Below are 20,872 nucleotides of genomic sequence, written 5' to 3'. Positions count from 1 at the left end.
AACACGAGGTCAACAGACCTTTGCATGGTTCCGCCCCTCCCCCCCCCGCCCCGCCCCCCCCCCCCCCCCCCCCCCCCCGCCCCCCCACTCCACCCACTATGATTCCTGTGGTGGGCAGGACGGGAAAACTCCCCCCAAAATTGTCAGGTCCTGTCTGAAAACCAACATGTTTCGCCGCAGAGAAACAGGCAGGTTTTCTCTCTGAATCTTCTGACACCAGGCTAATAAAAGCAGTGGGTTGTGTTTCGTGCTCTCATTCCTTCATTCCTGAGGGGTGGGTGCTTACCTGATCTCAAACTGAAGTTATAGACCCCCCCCCCCTTCCTCTATCATTGCTGGCATCAGGGCATCAGTGCACATCCCTGCCCCCGGCACCCAACAATGCAGGCTTCTCCCCTCCCACCACCAGCAGAAACCCCTTCCCCCACCCATCGCACTGCCCTTCCCAACCTAATGGGAAGCCATGCTCTCAGCATCTACTCTGTCAAGCTCTTGAAGAAGTTTATATATTTCAGTGTACTCGGATCACAGAATGCAGGTCCAGCAAGTAAGCTGGGAAGTTCATTGCACCATGTCCTGAATGATATGGCAGAGAATGCTGGAGCTGGCAGATTCAATGTCACTTTCCCTGCCCGCTCATGGCTTTTGCTGAAATCTGGGAAAAGTGAATGCTGATCACGTGTATGGGTAAATGCATGGGGTTATGGGGACTGGGCCTGGGTGGGATTGTGGTCGGTGCAGACTTGATGGGCTGAATGGCCTCTTTCTGCACTGCAGGGATTCTATGATTCTGTGACATTTCAAAATGCACAATCACTCACACCAACGTCGGTGACGCACTTTTATTGCCATGTTTTTGGAGGGATTTTGCGAGGCTTCCAAGGTCGACTTAGATGTGCTGACACCCTCGGTATAGCTTAACAAAGTTCCCATCAGGGGCACCGTGCCCAATGTTGATCTATCTTTCCAGATGTTGATGCATCTTCTGTGTGAAGTCAGTGCTTGTAGTTTTTCCCTTTTCACACCTGAACCTCTTCTGTAGTGCTAATCTGTTCTGAAGTGAAGTAAAAGCCTTGTATGACATGCTCCCCATCTGCCTCAATTGATGCACTTGCTTATTTTTAATACGGTGACTCATCCATTTCACTAATTCTGCTGCTCACGGTAAACACTGTTTAATCTGTTCAAAACGTGTGTGCCTTTCATTCTGTGCCAGCAGTGGAGACGGTGAACTTGATTTGATTTGATTTGATTTATTATTGTCACATGTATTAACATACAGTGAAAAGTATTGTTTCTTGCGCGCTATACAGACAAAACATACCGTTCATAGAGAAGGAAACGAGAGAGTGCAGAATGTAGTGTTACAGTCATAGCTAGGGTGTAGAGAAAGATCAACTTAATGCGAGGTAAGTCCATTCAAAAGTCTGACAGCAGCAGGGAAGAAGCTTTTCATGAGTCAGTTGGTACGTGACCTCAGACTTTTGTATCTTTTTCCCGAAGGAAGAAGGTGGAAGAGAGAATGTCCCGGGTGTGTGGGGTCCTTAATTATGCTGGCTGCTTTGCCAAGGCAGCAGGAAGTGTAGTCAGAGCCAATGGATGGGAGGCTGGTTTGCGTGATGGATTGGGCTACATTCACGACCTTTTGTAGTTTCTTGGGGTCTTGGGCAGAGCAGGAGCCATACCAAGCTGTGATTCAACCAGAAAGAATGCTTTCTGTGGTGCATCTGTAAAAGTTGGTGAGTCATAGCTGACATGCCAAATTTCCTTAGTCTTCTGAGAAAGTAGAGACGTTGGTGGGCTTTCTTAACAATAGTGTCGGCATGGGGGGTCCAGGACAGGTTGTTGGTGATCTGGACACCTAGAAACTCGAAGCTCTCGACCCTTTCTACTTCATCCTCATTGATGTAGACAGGGGCATGTTCTCCTTTACACTTCTTGAAGTCAATGACAATCTCCTTCGTTTTGTTGATATTGAGTGAGAGATTATTGTTGCCGCACCAGTTCACCAGATTCTCTGTCTCATTCCTGTACTCTGTCTCATCATTGTTTGAGATCGGACCCACTATGGTGGTGCTGTCAGCAAATTTTAAAATCAAGCTGGAGGGGAATTTGGCCACACTGTCATAGGTGTATAAGGAGTATAGTAGGTGGCTGAGAACCCAGCTTTGTGGGGCACCGGTGTTGAGGATGATCGTGGAGGAGGTGTTGTTGTCTATCCTTGCTGATTGTGGTCTGTGTGGTGAACCATCATTGGTTCCCACTGTGGGATTGTTCTAATGTTGTTGTTGGGCTAGGGTGTTCCCACTGTGGGATTGTTCTAACGTTGTTGTTGGGCTAGGGTGGGATTAATACACCTGTGGTTGTTACTGTTGTGGCACATCCCAGTCGGGCTCTGCCTCCTGGGAGAGGTATAAGACCCCCTGCTCGGGCGGGACCTCGTCAGTCTGGGATAGTGTGTTTATGTTCTATTAGTTCCATTGTTAGACAATAAAAGCCTTCTGTTACCGAAGCTTCGTGCCTCGTGTTCAATTGACGCGCATCAATTTTATTGTCTAACATTAAGCTCTCGACGGAAGGGAAAAAGAAAGGAGAGTATGGAGCAAATCCTAAAGCCAGAACGTCTGACGCTAGATCCACGTGCGGTGGGCGCTTCTAACACCTTCGACCACTGGCTGAAGTGTTTTGAAGACTACCTGGCAGCCTCCGCAGCGGTCACCACAGATGATGACAGACTCCGGGTCCTCCATGCGAGGGTAAGCGACACAGTCTACCTCGCGATCCGTGCGGCCACCACTTACCCGAGGGCCCTCGAGCTTTTAAAAAAGCGCTACACGAAACCTCCCAACGAGATCCACGCTCGTTACCTCCTCGCTACACGACGTCGGCAGTCGGGCGAAACCATGGAGGATTACGCCAATGAGCTCTTGCAGCTTGCCAGGGGCTGTGACTGCAAAGCTGTGTCGGCTGAGCAGTACATGTATGACCTCGCCCGAGATGCGTTTGTGGCAGGGGTAGGGTCTTCATACATCCGTCTCAAGCTGCTAGAAAAGGGGAATCTCAACCTGACCCAAGCTATGGAATTGGCTGAAATGCTTGAGGTGGCTTTGAAGAGCTTGGTCCTGTATCCGGAGGACCACGTGGAGACAACGTGGCAGGAACAGTCGCAAATCCCTCCTCGCCCCACGGGCTCGAAGTGCAGTGTTATGGTGTGCTCCCATGTAGACCCGACGACGGCTGCAGCCCCATGCGGCCCGCGGTGCTACTTCTGCGGAAGAGCCAAGCATCCACGACAAAAGTGTCCCGCTAAAGCGGTGGTCTGTAACCTATGCGGTAAAAAGGGGCATTATGCGAAGGTGTGCAGATCGAAGCCCAAGAACGGCAGTGCAGCCTGTGACCCTTCGGAACGGGGATCATCACCATCGACGTCGAAGTACTCACGGGGTTCGTCCACGTGCGAGTCCAGGACGACGCCATTGTGGTCGACGGAGTCGGAGGAGGATGACCACCAGGAGTCGCTATGTTTGGCGCCCTCAACCATGTGCGATTCATGGGGGCGGCCATTTTGGTCGAAGATGACCATGAGCGACCAGCAGGGGTCCTCAGCATCGACCTCAGCTGCCTGCAGTGACGTTCACGGACCAACGGTGGCGTCGATCACCCTGAACCAGGCTAAGCACCACAGGCTTGACTGTTCAATGATGGATATACAGGTAAATGGTCGTGCAATTTATTGTCTGTTTGACAGCGGGAGCACTGAGAGCTTTATTCACCCTGACACTGTAAAGAGGTGTGGACTCCAGATTCAACCTGCCAAACAGACAATCTCTATGGCATCAAGGTCCCGGTCTGTCCCTGTGCTAGGACGTTGTGTGGTAACCTTGAAAGTGCAAGGCACAATTTACGAGCGATTCAGGCTCCTTGTGTTGCCGCATCTTTGCGCACCAATTCTCCTCGGACTAAACTTTATGGTCCACATGAAGAGTGTGATCCTACAGTACGGTGGGCCACTCCCTTCGCTGACAGTAGGGGAACAGCTGCAGTCTCCAAATTGTCCAAAGCGCCCCGCATGCAATCTTTCTACATTAAAGATCACCACACCCTCTTTATTCAAGAATCTGGTACCAGGCTGCAAGCCCATCGCTACTAAAAGTAGGCGTTACAGCACTGAAGATTGGATCTTCATCAGATCTGAGGTTCAGCGACTCCTCAAAGAAGGGATCATACAGCCCAGTGTTAGTCCGTGGAGAGCACAAGTTGTGGTGGTCAAGAGCGGGAACAAACCCCGGATGGTCATTCATTACAGTCAGACCATTAATCGATATACGCAGCTGGATGCGTATCCGCTCCCGCGCATGTCTGATATGGTCAATCAAATTGCGCAGTACCGGGTGTTCTCCACCATAGACCTTAAGTCCGCCTACCACCAACTCCCCATTCGCCCAGAGGACCGACACTACACGGCCTTTGAGGCGGATGGTCTTAGGCTCTAAGTTTCTTAGGGTTCCATTTGGTGTCACCAATGGGGTCTCGGTCTTCCAGCGTGCTATGGACCGAATGGTGGACCAGAACAGGCTGCGGGCTACCTTCCCGTACCTGGATAATGTCACCATCTGCGGCCGTGATCAGCAGGACCATGACACAAATCTCCAGAACTTTTTACGCACTGCATCTCGCCTGAATTTGACCTACAACACGGAGAAGTGTGTGTTCCGTACGCGCCAGTTAGCCATCCTGGGATACGTGGTGGAAAACGGGGTCATTGGCCCTGATCCCGACCGTATGCGTCCCCTTGCTGAACTTCCCTTGCCCGCTAGCGCAAAAGCACTGAGAAGATGCCTAGGCTTCTTCTCCTATTATGCGCAGTGGGTCCCTAACTACGCGGACAAAGCCCGTCCGCTTATTAAGTCCATGACTTTTCCACTCATGCCAGAGGCCCAATTGGCCTTCAAGGAATTGAAACACGACATCGCGAAAGCCACGATGCACGCGGTAGACGAATCCATCCCTTTTCAGGTGGAAAGCGATGCATCTGATTTCGCCCTGGCCGCCACACTAAACCAGGCGGGCAGGCCCGTCGTGTTTTTTTCCCGCACCCTCCAAGGCCCCGAAATTCGGCATTCAGCGGTGGAAAAGGAGGCCCAGGCCATTGTGGAGGCCGTCAGACACTGGCGCCATTACCTGGCGGGGAAGCGGTTCACCCTGATCACGGACCAGCGGTCCGTGGCGTTCATGTTTACCAACACGCAGAGGGGCAAGATCAAGAATGATAAGATCTTGCGGTGGAGAATTGAACTCTCCACCTATAACTACGATATCATGTATCGTCCAGGGAAACTCAATGAGCCCTCGGATGCCCTCTCGCGCGGAACATGCGCTACTATGCAGGAGGATCGCTTGAACGCCCTCCATAATGACCTGTGCCATCCTGGGGTCACTTGGCTCTACCACTTTATCAAAGCCCGCAACCTGCCTTACTCGGTGGAGGACGTCAGGTTGGTGACAAGGAGCTGTCGGATTTGCGCGGAATGCAAACCGCACTTTTACCGACCTGACCGGGCACATTTGGTCAAGGCCAACCGCCCCTTCGAGAGGCTGAGTGTGGATTTTAAGGGCCCCCTTCCCTCAACAGATCAGAACGTGTACTTTCTGAACATAATAGATGAGTACTCCCGGTTCCCGTTTGTTGTCCCCTGCGCGGACACGTCGACTGCCACGGTGATCAAGGCATTCCGTGATCTTTTTACCCTGTTCGGGTACCCCAGCTATATCCATAGCGACAGGGGCTCGTCGTTCATGAGTAATGACATGAGGCAATTCCTGCTCTCATACGGGATTGCCTCTAGTAGGACCATGAGTTACAACCCTAGGGGTAATGGACAGGTGGAAAGAGAGAATGCTACAGTCTGGAAGGCTGTCCTATTGGCGCTGAAGTCCAAAGGCCTTCCAGTCTCCCATTGGCAGGAGGTCCTCCCTAATGCGCTTCACTCCATTCGCTCCCTCCTGTGTACGGCAACCAATGCTACTCCCCACGAGAGGATGTTCTCATTCCCTCGGAAGTCGTCCTCGGGGATATCTTTACCAGCCTGGTTGACGTACCCAGGACCCGTCCTTCTGCGGCGACATGTAAGGGCCCGCAAGTCCGACCCCTTGGTCGAACAGGTTCACCTCCTCCACGCCAACCCTCAGTATGCCTATGTGGCATATCCTGACGGGCGAGAGGACACAGTCTCGATCCGAGACCTGGCGCCCGCAGGGGACGTAGCAACTCCTGTCGCTCCCATACCCCCAGTGACGAATCCCTTATCCCTTATTTCTCCCCCGGACGTGGCGCGGACAGCACCGGGACCAGTGCTTAACAGTTTTACTCCAATGCACAGCTTGCCTGAGCCCCGGAGATCGGCGCCATCGCAGAATGTACCGGGATCCCCTGCACTACCGCTTCATCAGGGTCATCCGGCCTGTGAGTCCGTGGGAGAACAGCTGGACGCCGTTTTGGGGAGAACGCCACCGCAAGCACCTACTCCGGTGTCACCGCCGGTATTGAGGAGGTCACAACGATGGTGCGGTCCTCCAGACCGTCTGGACTTATAATCTGTTGACCTTTTAGTCTGTTTTCGTACCCCGCCGGCCTTTGTTCTCAAAGGAGGGGTGAATGTGGTGAACCATCGTTGGTTCCCACTGTGGGATTGTTCTAATGTTGTTGTTGGGCTAGGGTGTTCCCACTGTGGGATTGTTCTAATGTTGTTGTTGGGCTAGGGTGGGATTAATACACCTGTGGTTGTTACTGTTGTGGCACATCCCAGTCGGGCTCCGCCTCCTGGGAGAGGTATAAGACCCCCTGCTCGGGCGGGACCTCGTCAGTCTGGGATAGTGTGTTTACGTTCTATTAGTTCCATTGTTAGACAATAAAAGTCTTCTGTTACCGAAGCTTCGTGCCTCGTGTTCAATTGACGCGCATCAGTCTGTGAGTTAGGAAGTTCAGGATGCAGTCGCAGAGGGAGGTGCCGAGGCCCAGGCCATGAAGTTTGGAGATGAGTTTCATGGGAATAATAGTGTTGAAGGCTGAGCTGTAGTCAATAAATAGGAGTCTGAAATAGGTGTCTTTGTTATCTAGGTGTTCCAGGGTTGAGTGCAGGGCCAGGGAGATGGCGTCTGCAGTTCACTCAGTGAAATTGCTTCTCTAGTGAAATATCACTGGATCAACTATATCAGAGCCCGTGTTTGAACCCCTTTCATGTCAACCTTCTGTAAAGAGATGGTTCAAATGGAGAGATAGATGTGAATGAAGAGCGCTGTTTATTTGAATTGCTTGGAGCGGCACGTAGCACAGTGGTTAGCACTCCTGTTTCACAGTGCTAGGGACCCAGGTTCGTTTCCCGGCTTGGGTCACTGTCTGTGTGGAGTTTGCACGTTCTCCACGTGTCTGCGTGGGTTTCCTCCCACTGCCTGAAAGACGTGCTGGTTAAGTGCAGTGACCCGAACAAGTGCTGGATTGTGGAGACTAGGGGAATTTCACAGTAGCTTCATTGCAGTGTTAATGTAAGCCTTACTTGTGACTAAAAAATACTCTTTAATTTTTCTTTTTTGATTTCAGTAGAGGGAACCATTACAAATCCACCAAAATAGAGTAGGATTGACTTTGGTATTAAAGAGCAGTGTAAAAGACTGCAGAGACTGTAACATTGTACTTTGAATTACAATTCAATCAGTTCAACTTTGCAAGGTCATGGTATTTTCTCCTGATCTATAACTTTGAATTGCGGGAGGTTCAATTATTTTTCATTAATTTACTGGGACTGTGAACAACACCAGTGAGTTCATTCTAGTTACCCTTAATTGGTTATGGTGGGCCTTCTTCCTTCAACTGCTACAGTCCTTGTGATGACGAAACTTTCACAATGGCATTAATTAGGAAATTCCAGGATTCTGAGTGAACGGCAATGAAGGAATGGTGAAGAAGGAAGTTCAGGTCTCATTTACTTCCAAAAATCCTGCCTATATTCTCGCCTGATATATAAATAGTTGCCAGTACAGAACTTGGGTATCGGTGAAAAAAAGAGACATTCTGTCAAAGTTTTTTGTCTAGTACTCATCAGGACAGATGCAAAATTGCCACATTTCAAAGAAAGGAGCAATTTATACTGCATTTAGCTGCTGTCCAATCACAGAATCACATCTAATATTAGACATTGTGTTCATAATTAGACATTGTGTTATAAGTGGACGAATTAGTGAGAGGCAACATGGTTTTGTGAAGGGGAGGTCGTGTCTCATGAACTTGATTGAGTTTTTCGAGCAAGTGACAAAGATGATTGATGGGGGTAGGGCAGTGGATGTTGTCTACATGGACTTCAGTAAGCACTTTGACAAGGTCCCTCATGGCAGACTGGTGCAGAAGGTGAAGTCACATGGGATCAGAGGTGAGCTGGCAAGGTGGATACAAAACTGGCTCGGTCAAAGAAGACAGAGGGTAGCAATGAAAGGGTGCGTTTCTGAATGGAGGGCTGTGACAAGTGGCGTTCCTCAGGGATCAGTGCTGGGACCTTTGCTATCTGTAATATATATAAATGATTTGGAGGAAAATGTAACTGGATTGATTAGTAAATTTGCAGATGACACAAAGGTTGGTGGATTTGCGGATAGCGATGAGGACCATCAGAGGATACAGCAGGATATAGATCAGTTAGAGACTTGGGCGGAGAGATGGCAGATGGAGTTTAATCTGGATAAATGTGAGGTAATGCATTTTGGAAGGTCTAATACCGATAGGAAATATACAGTAAATGGCAGAATTCTTAAGAGTATTGATAGGCAAAGGGATCTGGGTGTACAGGTACACAGGTCACTGAAAGTGGCAATGCAGGTGGAGGAGGTAGTCAAGAAAGCATACGGCATGCTTGCCTTCATCGGCCGGGGCATTGAGTTTAAAAATTGGCAAGTCATGTTGCAGCTTTATAGAACCTTAGTTAGGCCGCACTTAGAATATAGTGTTCAATTCTGGTCGCCACACTACCAGAAGGATGTGGAGGCTTTGGAGAGGGTACAGAAAAGATTTACCATGATGTTGCCTGGTATGGAGGGCATTAGCTATGAGGAGAGGTTGGAGAAACTTGGTTTGTTCTCACTGGAGCGACGGAGGTTGAGGGGAGACCTAATAGAAGTCTGCAAGATTATGAGAGGCATGGACAGAGTGGATAGTCAGAAGCTTTTTCCCAGGGTGGAAGAATCAATTACTAGGGGGCACAGGTTTAAGGTGTGAGGGGCAAGGTTTAAAGGAGATGTACGAGGCAGATCTTTTACACAAAGAGTAGTGGGTGCCTGGAACTCGTTGCCGGGGAAGGTAGTGGAAGCGGATACGGTAGTGACTTTTAAGGGGCGTCTTGACAAGTACATGAATAGGATGGGAATAGAGGGATGTGGCCCCCGGAAGGGCAGCATGGTCGCTGCAGGCTTGGAGGGCCGAAGGGCCTGTTCCTGTGCTGTAATTTTCTTTGTTCTTTGTTCTTTGTTCCTAGTTTTGCTCGGGAAGGCTGCTTGAATACAGTCAGTACGCTGCTTTTTGTGGGCAAGACTTGTGCTGCAAAACTCAGAACACAAGGGCTGGAATTCTTCAACCGCTCATGCCCGCAGCTGCTGCCAACAAGGATGGTGAATTTGCCATTCATCCAAAACACCGTTCACTGCAATGGGACCAGAGAATCCCGCTGGCATGAATGGCTGGAGATCGCCCAATATCTATTATTAGATATGATTCTGTGATTGAACAATCTTGACTGCTGAGTCACACAATGCACCAATTCAAGATAATCTGTGGGGCTCGCAATGTGGCTCACTTACGCTTGCTGGAAGCTACATATTTTCATATACAGGCACCTGTCTGCAGGCAAAAGGAACATGGTCAAGTTTTGAATGAAACCGAAGTTTGAATTAAACATGAGTTTCTTTGCAGCTGGCAGGTTTAAAGTTTGAAGTTTATTTATGAGTGTCGCAAGTAGGCTTACATTAACACTGCAATGAAACTACTGTGAAAATTCCCTAGTCGCCAAACTCCGGTGCCTGTTCGGATACACTGAGGGAGAATTTAGCATGGCCAATGCACCTAACCAGCACGTCTTTTGGACTGTGGGAGGAAACTGGAGCACCCGGAGGAAACCCACACAGACATGGAGAGAACGTGCAGGTGCCGCACAGGGTGCAGGGGTGGAGGGGCTGGAGGGGAGGAGGGAAAGAGTAGTCCTCTGGTGCATTCTCCATGGCAACACCTTGACCAATCAGAGTCAACTGTCCAGCCATTCAGCACTCTTGTCTCATGCAGTATTTCAGTTGCTCCCTTTGAAATCTGGCATTCTTGTGTCTGTCCAAAATGAAAAGCTTCCTCAGCTTGTCTGTTTTATTCAGCAGTTGATATGTATTGCTAATTGAAACTGTAGCAATTGGAAGAGTAATAGATTATCTTCACCTTGTCCCATGCTTGCTGACCTACATTCCCTCCTGAGCAGCCAATGCCTCAATGTCCTCGTTTTCAAATCTCTCAAAGAACAAACAAAGAACAAAGAACAATACAGCACAGGAACAGGCCCTTCGGCCCTCCAAGCCCACGCCGCTCCCTGGTCCCAACTAGATCATTCTTTTGTATCCCTCCATTCCCACTCCGTTCATGTGGCTATCTAGATAAGTCTTAAACGTTCCCAGTGTGTCCGCCTCCACCGCCTTGCCCGGCAGCGCATTCCAGGCCCCCACCACCCTCTGTGTAAAATACGTCCTTCTGATATCCGTGTTAAACCTCCCCCCGCATCACCTTGAACCTATGACCCCTCGTGAACGTCACCACCGACCTGGGAAAAAGCTTCCCACCGTTCACCCTCTCATTATCTCATCCCTCCCTCTCCATCCTGTAACCTCCACTGTGTCTCTGTAAAATTCATTCCCCTGTTTTTAACCTGTAGAAAATAAATAGGTTAATCCCTCCAAATATGGTAACCAGTGGAGTGACTGTTCAGATAAACCTGTCAGGATTTGTAGGTCGTTATGTTTTTGTGAGAGTTTTCAAGGTCTGGGAGCTGTTATTGAACAACAATAAACTCACTAGCAAGCAGATTGCTGGATAGACAGTGTGTGTACATCTCATTGAGAAACTGTTAGTGCTTATTTTGCTTGTGGATTAAGAGATATCTATTTTACAGCAGTGGTTTTAGCAGTTCATATTGAATGATATAGGGTCGGCCAGTCACTATCTTCCTGGTCCATTTTTCACACCACGATCAGCCTCACGCCGGTGAACAGTGTGAGGCTGATTACTATATGCAGAAGCTGCTCTGCATCTCTTTAGTGAGCCCAGGACTCAATTGTCCGGGCTTGCTAAAGTTTCTGACCCCGCTGGTGGAGGTCCACACCAGTGGGGATCATGTATGGCCCCCATCAATGGGGACTAGGCATGATGGCCTTGCTAGTGGGACCAGAGGCCATTGAGGCCCCCAGGAGGTCAGGGGCATGGGGGAAGCTCTTGGGCAGTGCCAGCCTGGCACCCTGGCACTGCCCACTGGGCACCGGGCAATGCCAAGAGAGTGGGGCTTGAGGGAGTGGATCCAGCCAAGGGTGCAGTCAGACCAGGGTTGGGGGGAGGTAGGAGGGGAGGGAATGGGGGGAACTCTGCATAGGGGGGGTGTGGGCTAGTGGTGAGGCTGAGGATTAGAGGGTAGCCATCGGGGAGTGGGTGGGGTGTCAGGAACTGGAGGCCGGCCTTTGGGGTTTGGGAGGGGGGTGTGGCCCGGGACCGGAGGCCGGGTTCAGCAATCAGGAGGCCGGTGATTCGAGGGGGCGGTGTCAGGGCCAGCAGTTGGGAGGGTGGCAAACAGGAGGCTGGTGATGGCAGGGGGAAGTGCTTGTCAATCGATCTCCCAGTAAATTCGGCAATTATGCACTAGCCCCCTCTGCAGCCTATTGCTGGCTTCTTGGGCAGGGTTAGGGCCCACCCCCACTTACTGGTGTCAATCCCCTGATGGATTCTGTATTGCACAGGTTGCCATAAATTCATTCAATTACCTCGCCCAAAAAACAGGCGGGAAAAAGTCTTGTATTCCCACCCATTGGGCATTTATTTTTTGGGGGGGAAAATTGTCCCCATAATGTATTGGGGAGATGGTGGTAGTGGCATAGTGGTATTGTTATTGGACTAATAAACCAAAGACCCAGCATAATGTTCTGGGGACTTGGTTTCGAATCCCACCATGGAAGATGGTGAAATTGGAATTCAATTTTTAAAAATCTGCAATTAAAAGTCTAATGATGACCATTATTGTAAGATCCCATCTGGTTTGCTAATGTTCTTTCAGGAACAAAATCTGCCACCCTTACCTGGTCTGGCCTACAAGTGACTCCAGATCTGATGACTCTTAACTGCCCTCTGAAATGGCCCAACCAGCAACGCCCACATCCAGTGAATAAGGAAAGTCCTATGGTCAACGTCCAAGTGGTGACTTTTAAAAATAAGTTGTTGTCCTCTAACACGATTAAAGCAAAATTAAAGTAAAATACACTCAAGGTGCTTCACTAGAAAAGCAAGGCTTGACACAAGACAAATCTAGGACAGAAAGGAATGCTTTAAAAGAGGAACGAGACAGAGGGAGGTAAAGAGGTTTAGGGTGGGGATTCCGAAGTTTGGGATCTTGGCAGTTCATGTCAATTAAAATCAGGAATGCTCAAAGGGCCAGAATTAGAGGAGCACAAATAATGGAGAGTTCTCATGCTGGAGGAGATTATGGAGATTTTTTGTTCTGTACTTTGCCCTGAATTCTTTTGATTGGTACTTCACATTGCTTTGTGACATGCTTCTTCTGTATTTGTCCGATTTGACCGCCTCTGTCAAATCCAACACTAATAGCTGCATGCCAGATTTCAATGATATTGGTGAACACATGTGACATTCCCAATGTCTGCAACCCTAATGGAGCTATCAATCCGTTTTCAGGAAAGATATTAACCATTGTCTGCGACAGTAGTCTCTCGCCTTGTGTGTTGCAGCCTGTTCAGTACAGCAGGCCTGGATTCAAAGCTTGCCTTGCTCATCATGATTAATTTAGTAAAAATTGAATAAAAATGTAATTAATATATTCAAGGTGCCAAACACTTTTTTTAGACATCTGGATGTCTACAAGATGTGCATCGCAATTTTAAGTTTTTGTTTTAGACCAAAGAACAAAGAAAATTACAACACAGGAACAGGCCCTTCAGCCCTCCAAGCCTGCACCGACCATGCTGTCCGACTGAACTAAAACCCCCACCCTCCCGGGACCATATCTCTCTATTCCCATCCTATTCATCATAGAATCATAGAATCCCTTCAGTACAGAAAGAGGCCATTCGGCCCATCGAGTCTGCACCGACCACAATCCCACCCAGGCCCTACTCCCATATCCCTACATATTTACCCACTAATCCCTCTAACCTACCCATCTCAGGACACTGAGGGCAATTTTTAGCATGGCCAATCAACCTAACCTGCATATCTTTGGACTGTGGGAGGAAACCGGAGCACCCGGAGGAAACCCACGCAGACACGAGGAGAATGTGCAAACTCCACACAGACAGTGACCAAAGCCGGGAATCGAACCCAGGTCCCTGGAGCTGTGAAGCAGCAGTGCTAACCACTGTGCTACCGTGCCGCCCCATTCATGTATTTGTCAAGATGCCCCTTAAAAGTCACTACCGTATCCACTTCCACTACCTCCCCCGGCAACGAGTTCCAGGCACCCACTACTCTTTGTGTAAAAAATCTGCCTCGTACATCTCCTTTAAACCTTGCCCCTCACACCTTAAACCTATGCCCCCGAGTAATTGACTCTTCCACCCTGGGAAAAAGCCTTGGTCTGGCCTACAAGTGACTCCAGATCCGATGACTCTTAACTGCCCTCTGAAATGGCCCAACCAGTAACGCCCACATCCAGTGAATAAGGAAAGTCCTATGGTCAACGTCCAAGTGGTGACTTTTAAAAATAAATTGTTGTCCTCTAACACAATTAAAGCAAAATTAAAGTAAAATACACTCAAGGTGCTTCACTAGAAAAGCAAAGCTTAACACAAGACAAATTTAGGACAGAAAAGAATGCTTTAAAAGTGGAACGGGGGGGGGGGGGGGGGTGCGGGGGTGGGGGGGGGGGGGTAGGAAAACGACATGAACATCACCGGGCAGCACCCTGGCACTGCACTGGCCTCGGGGGGTGGGGTGCTGGGGACTTCTTATTGTCACGTGTATTGGGATACAGTCAAAAGTATTGTTTCTTGTGTACTGTACAGCCAAAGCATACCGTTCATAGAGAAGGAAAAGGAGAGGGTGCAGAATGTAATGTTACAGTCATAGCTAGGGTGTAGAGAAAGATCAACTTAATGCGAGGTAGGTCATTCAAAAATCTGATGGCAGCAGGGAAGAAGCTGTTCTTGAATCGGTTGGTACGTGCTCTCAGACTTATGTATCTTTTTCCCGATGGAAGAAGGTGGAAGAGAGAATGTCCGGGGTGCGTGGGATCCTTGATTAAGCTGGCTGCTTTCCCAAGGCAGTGGGAAGTGTAGACGGAGTCAATGGATGGGAGGCTGGTTTGTGTGATGGACTGGGCTTCGCTCACAACCTTTTGTAGTTTCTTGAGGTCTTGGACAGAGCAGGAGCCATACCAAGTAGTGGGACAAACAACTGTTTAGACTGATGAAGTCCATCTTGCTGCTAAACTGACATTCTTTGCGCTTGAGATATGGGCATAATGCGTACCACTTTCTAGATTTACCTTTCCAACTAAATATAATTTTATAAGATGTCAAATGTTGTGCGTGCTCTGCCTGAAGGCAGATCCTTGGTTCATTGCCTCCTGCTGCTTCAGCCTGAGCCATTTTCTTGGCAGTGTTTTTTCATTGGTCAGTGCTAGTTTTTGCGATTGTCTCTCTATCACACGGTGAGGTGGGGAGTCCCAACTTTACCTCAGCCAGAACAGGAATTGAACATGCGACATTGGCATCATCCTGAACCAGATGCTCATTGTCTGGCCAACTGAGCTAACCTAACCGGCCCCTTTAACAAATCACCTCTTAAATGCGTCCTGGTGAGGCTGACAGCAAAGGCCACCATTTTGTGCCTGCATTCATTACGAGTGCAAATGGCAAACTGGGCGCAAAATATTGCCAGACTCGGAAAACGAGAATCTCGCCGGCGAGGTCTGGTTTTCCCGATTCGCCCCAAATGCCCCTGCCGGTGGTGTAATGAGATTCCCGCCCAGGAAGGTTGGGAATCTGATTTAAGTACATTTCAATATCATTAGCGGGCTTCCCCACAGTCCCATTCCTCCACATCTGGAATTCCTCCTCGCTGACAGGTTTATAACTGCTTTTTAAAAACCGGAACCAAGTAAAGGGAACCTACGAGGAGCACACAGGTAAGTATCACTCATAGTGGGGGCATGGGGGGGGCGGGGGAAACGACATGAACATCCCCAGGCAGCACTCTGGCACTGCCCTGGCAGACTGGTACTGGCCTCGGGGGTGTGAGGGGGGGGGGTGCTGCTGGTGGCAGTGCCCTCTGGGGAGCTCCATTGGGAGGGGGGGGTCACCTCATCGGTTGGGGGTAGTTCCCCTTGTGTGTGCGGGGGAGAGGTTCCCCTGTGTCTGTGTTGGGGCAGTCCGGCCTGGGAAATCTTTTCCGCACTCCCTCTATGGCCATTAGGTGAGGAGACCAGAAGTGCACACAGTGCTCCAGCTGTGGCCTCACCAAGACTCTATACAACTGCAGCAAGGCTTCCATACTCCAGCACTCAAACCCCCTTACACTGAAGGCTAGCACGCTATTTACCTTCCAAATCGCTTACTGCATCTGCATCTTAGCTTTCAGTGAACAAGAACATCCAGGTCCCTTTGGGTCCCAATTTCTCCATTTAAGAAATACTCTGCAGTTCTGTTTTTCCGACTAAAGTGGATAACTTCACTCTTTTCCACGTTCAAGTCTGACTTAGGCACATCCTCTGAATCTTCATCGTGCAACAACAGCAACTGTTTTTCTGATTGCTTCTCTGCACCCATTGGACACACTGGGCATTGAGTCTACTGAGGCTCCTTATTCTCAACCTCATTCTTGGCTATTTGAACTGCATTCATCAAACACGTATGTCACCCTTTCTTCCCTTCCTATTTGTCTGTATTAGTTTAAGTTTGAAGTTTCTTTATTAGTGTCACAAGCAGGCTTACATTAACACTGCAATGAAGTTACTGTGAAAATCCCCTAGTCGCCACACTCCGGCACCTGTTTGGGTACACTGAGGGAGAATTTAGCATGGTCAATGCACCTAACCAGCACGTCTTTCAGACTGTGGGAGGAAACCGGAGCACCCGGAGGAAACCCACGCAGACACGAGGAGAACGTGCAGACTCCACACAGACAGTGACCCCGAGCCGGGAATCGAACTCAGGTCCCTGGCGCTGTGAGGCAGCAGTGCTAACCACTGTGCGCCGCCCTTATCCTTCATTGCACTTTGCTGGAGAAATTGTTTTAGTTTTGGTCATGAATTCTGTTTGTGGTACGTAGGAACTCTTTTCGGTAAAGTCTGTTTGCATTTTGCTGATCAAATAGACACTGTTTGTTGTTTGCTGAGTGAACATTTGTGGTAGAATAGACTCAGTGTGCAGGGTTAGGTGCATCAGCTATGCTAAATTGTCCCTTAGTGTCAGGGTGACTGACTAGGGTAAATGCATGGGGTTATGGGGATAGGGCCTGGGTGGAATTGTGGTCGGTGCAGACTTGATAGGCCAAATGGCCTCCTTCTGCACTGTAGGATTGTATGATTCTATAATACATACCTGTATTGGGGTGCAGTTAAGTACAGCCTTAAAAAAAGAAATCTCACTGAGCAATTGCATGATCCTGATTGTTAGCAATCACCCGCAGAATCTCATTACTGTGGCAATTTTACTGCAAAGAGCTAATTGAAACTGCTTGAAAATCCAAAGTTGGTTGAAATTCACAGGACTTTTTAAATGAGTGAATAATTACAGTGAGTAATTATTGAACAGTCCAAAATAGCTGGTGTACTCAATGCAATATCAGTAGAATCTTGTTAATCAACATCTATGGTGGGGTAATTGTTAGTGTCATTTTGCTTTCTCTGGGCAGATGCTTATGGTAAACTTGGATGGTGTAAGTGAAGGGGGCTGTTGTCCCAGGGTCATCTCATTGAGTAATTTTGACCCCCTCTCCCAACTCCCCCATCTCCAACTCCTTAACATAAATCTTCCAACAAGAACTCATTATTTTCCACCCTGCAGCCAATTTCTTGTGCGATTTGTCTTAAATTCCCACAGCTTTGAGAGAACAGTGGGGAACTTTGTCCAGTTTGAAACTGAGAGGGGGACTGAGATGTTAGGAGAGACTGAACAGGCCGGGGGCCCTTTCCTTCTTTGAAGAGAAAGCAGAGGGGTGATCTGATCGAGCTTTTTATATGGAGGGCGGCACGGTGGCACAGTGGTTAGCACTGCTGCCTCACAGGGACCTGGGTTCAATTCCGGCCTCGGGTCACTGTGTGGAGTCTGCATGTTCTCCCCGTGTCTGCGTGGGTTTCCTCCGGGTGCTCCGGTTTCCTCCCACAGTCCAAAGGGTCAGCTAAATTGTCCCAAGTATCAGGGGGATTAGTAGGATAAATATGTGGGGTTACGGGAATAGGGCCTGGGTGGGATTGTGGTTGGTGCAGATTTGACGGGCCAAATGGCCTCCTTCTGCACTGTAGGGATTCTATGATTCTTCTGAAGCTATGAAGGAATTCGATAGGGTAGGTGCAGAGAATGTGTTCCCACTTGTATGGGAGAACAAACTGGGGGCCATAGCTATCATGTAGTCATTAATAAATCCAATAGGAATTAAGGAGACATTCCTTCACACAGAGACGTTAGAATGTGGAACTCACAGCAACATAAAATAATTGACGTGAATGGTATGGATGCAGGAGGTCCTGAGGCCCACTAGGTAATGTTCGCGGCCTCTGAACCAAAAGCTCAGAGTTTGAGCGTGGAATCTTCCAGTCCTGCTGAAGGCATTCCCCCGCGGCAGGTTTCTCCGGCGATGATATGGGCAAGCCACGCAAAGCACTGTGGATAAAAGGAAATTACTGTGGATGTCGGAATCTGAAACAAAAACAGAAAGTGCTAGAAAATCTCAGCAGATCTGACAGCATCTGTGGAGAGAGAATAGAGCCAACTTTTTACGTCGGGATGACTCTTCGCCTGAGCTAAAGCAACCTGGAAATAGGATGAGATTTACACTGTTGTGGGGTGTGGAGTATTAGGGACCGGATAGAGGTCTTGTGATGGGTGGAGGCTAGGGAGAGATTGGCAAAGACATCACAGAAACATAGAATCCCTACAGTGCAGAAGGAGGCCATTTGGCCCATCAAGTCTGCACTGACTACTATCCCACCCAGGCCCTAGTCCCATAACCCCACATATTTACTAATCCCTTTGACACGAGGGGCAATTTAGCATAGCCAAACAACTTCACCCGCACATCTTTGGACTGTGGAAGGAAACTGGAGCACCCGGAGGAAACCCATGCAGACATGGGGAGAGTGTGCAAACTCCACACAGACATCATGGACAGAAAGACCAAGGGGATGTTAATGGTGGTGATCATGGCTAGGAAGGGTGCTGACAGTGGTGCATTTAGAGATCAGAATGCGTTAATGGCAAAAATAAAGGTGTGACAAAGAAGCACCACAGACATCGGTGGGACTGGAAGATCCTGCCAGTGGCCAATGGGCAGCCATTTCCACTGCTGGAAAACAGGCTGAGGAGTGAGGTTTGGAAAATCCTGCCCGGAGCCCTACCCCAGGACCTGATGGTCACAGATGGTGCATGCATAATGTGACCAAACAGGTTAATAATCAACCTGCAAAGCCTTCTGGTATCAGTATGGCAGGCAGTAAGAGCAGGAGTTTTCTTGTCAGCCAGAGCCGTGTGTTAGCTGCAGCGGAACAGCTCCCCAGGCTAAAAGACACCAAGCCCTTTCCAGAGGCTGCACTCCAGGGCAATTGTCCCCCTCATTTTGAAGGACTGCTGGAGAGCAATGCTTTTGAGGGGAAGCAAGGGTTTAACAAGGAGATCAAATGGATATCTTCTGCTGTTACAAAACTCAGATGCTGACCTCGGAGGCCGGGAACTCCAGTTCCCGGTAGGCTTCAGGCTTTCAGTGCAGGTGCCAGCCGGGAAGTGGCCACACAGGCACAGTTTGTGTATTTTCCTCCCTCAGGCTGGGAACCCAGCTGCACGCCCATGCAGCGGAGAGGAAGGTAGGTGAAATGGCGTGTAACTGCAGGAGAATGTGTCCCAGGGAGCAGGACACGAGGAGGGGGACGGGGAGTGGTCTCAGCAGAGACAGCGCCAGGAATCAAACGGAGATCACAGAATCCAAGTTAAAGGAAAGGAGAAGAGCTCCGAGTTAAAGAGAGAGCTGTGAGAAGCAGAATTGAGAGAAATCCAAGGAGAGATCCAAGGAGGCAGCTGAAGGACGGTGACTCCTTACAGGAGGCTTTTTGAAGCAGTGACGTTCTGCTTGGCATGGCCAAGACTCTGAGATCGTGCTTAGAAGGCAAAGTTTGGCTGTACTCAGAGATCCAAAGGAAGGAATATTGGAAGGCGAGATTGAAACCCGACAAGGTGGGCCATTGCTGCAGCAACCTGAGCGGCAGCGATACTTAGAGAGAATTCCAAGTCAAGTTCTTCAAATGTTGAGATTTCAAACCTGTGTGAAAAAGACAAAGTTTTAGTGAGACTGGCTGTCTCAAATGTGTTGCATTTGGTGTGAATCCATGGAATCTGCTTTGGTTGCATCTGTCAGCTACTTTGGCATGTTCTGTGTCTGACCACTGTTCGCTTGTTAATTCACATGCACATCATACTTATCCTGAATATTAAAGATTGTAACCTGTTTTATCTTTCTGTATTTGTAGGAATCTATAAAGATATTTCTAGGATAAGTTATTTATTTATATTAGCTTCACAAGTAGGCCATCAAGTTTTTTGAAGTTTTGTAAGTTTTATTTTATTAGTGTCGCAAGTAGGTTTACATTTACACTGCAATGAAGTCACTGTGAAAATTGCCTTGCCGCTACGCTCCAGTGTCTGTTCGGATACATTTACCATGGCCAATATACCTAACCCGCACATCTTTCGGACTGTGGGAGGAAACCAGAGCACCCGGAGGAAACCCACGCAGACATGGGGAGAACGTGCAGACTCCGCACAGTCTGACCCGAGGCAGGAATTGAACCCGGGTCCCTGGCGCTGTGAGGCAGCAGTGCTAACCACTGTGCCACCGTGCCGCTGTATGGAATAAAAAATAGTGTGCTTTGAATCATTTTTTTGTGTTGGTATTGAGATCTTTCCAATGTCTTTTTCCATTGCAATATAGTGTTTTTCCTCGTTTGATACAAGTTTTATTCTTTGCGTTAATGGCTCATTAATAGTTTATCAGCAGACTCCTGTGGATTTGTTCAGTAACTTACTGGCACGGTTTCTAACCAGGTTTCACATTGCTTTCTATCTTGTCCAGTATTAACATCAACTGAGATCATAACACTCTGCTTTAAATTTTATATAACGTGTTTTTCTTTCACACTTTGTGTTAGATTGCACATGTATTCCTCATAAAGTTGAAGAGACAAGGCCTAACATATTACTGAGACATCATTTAAGTTTAAGTTTATTTATTAGTGTCACAAGTAGGCTTACATTAACACTGCAATGAAGTTATTGTGAAATTACCCCAGTCGCCACACTCCGGCGCCTGTTTGGGTACACTGAAGGAGAATTTAGCATGGCCAATGCACCTAACCAGCACGTCTTTCAGATT

This window comes from Mustelus asterias, chromosome 2 (assembly GCF_964213995.1).
Source record: "Mustelus asterias chromosome 2, sMusAst1.hap1.1, whole genome shotgun sequence".
NCBI classification, from domain to species: Eukaryota; Metazoa; Chordata; class Chondrichthyes; order Carcharhiniformes; family Triakidae; genus Mustelus; species Mustelus asterias.
This window is presented reverse-complemented; position numbering follows the sequence as displayed.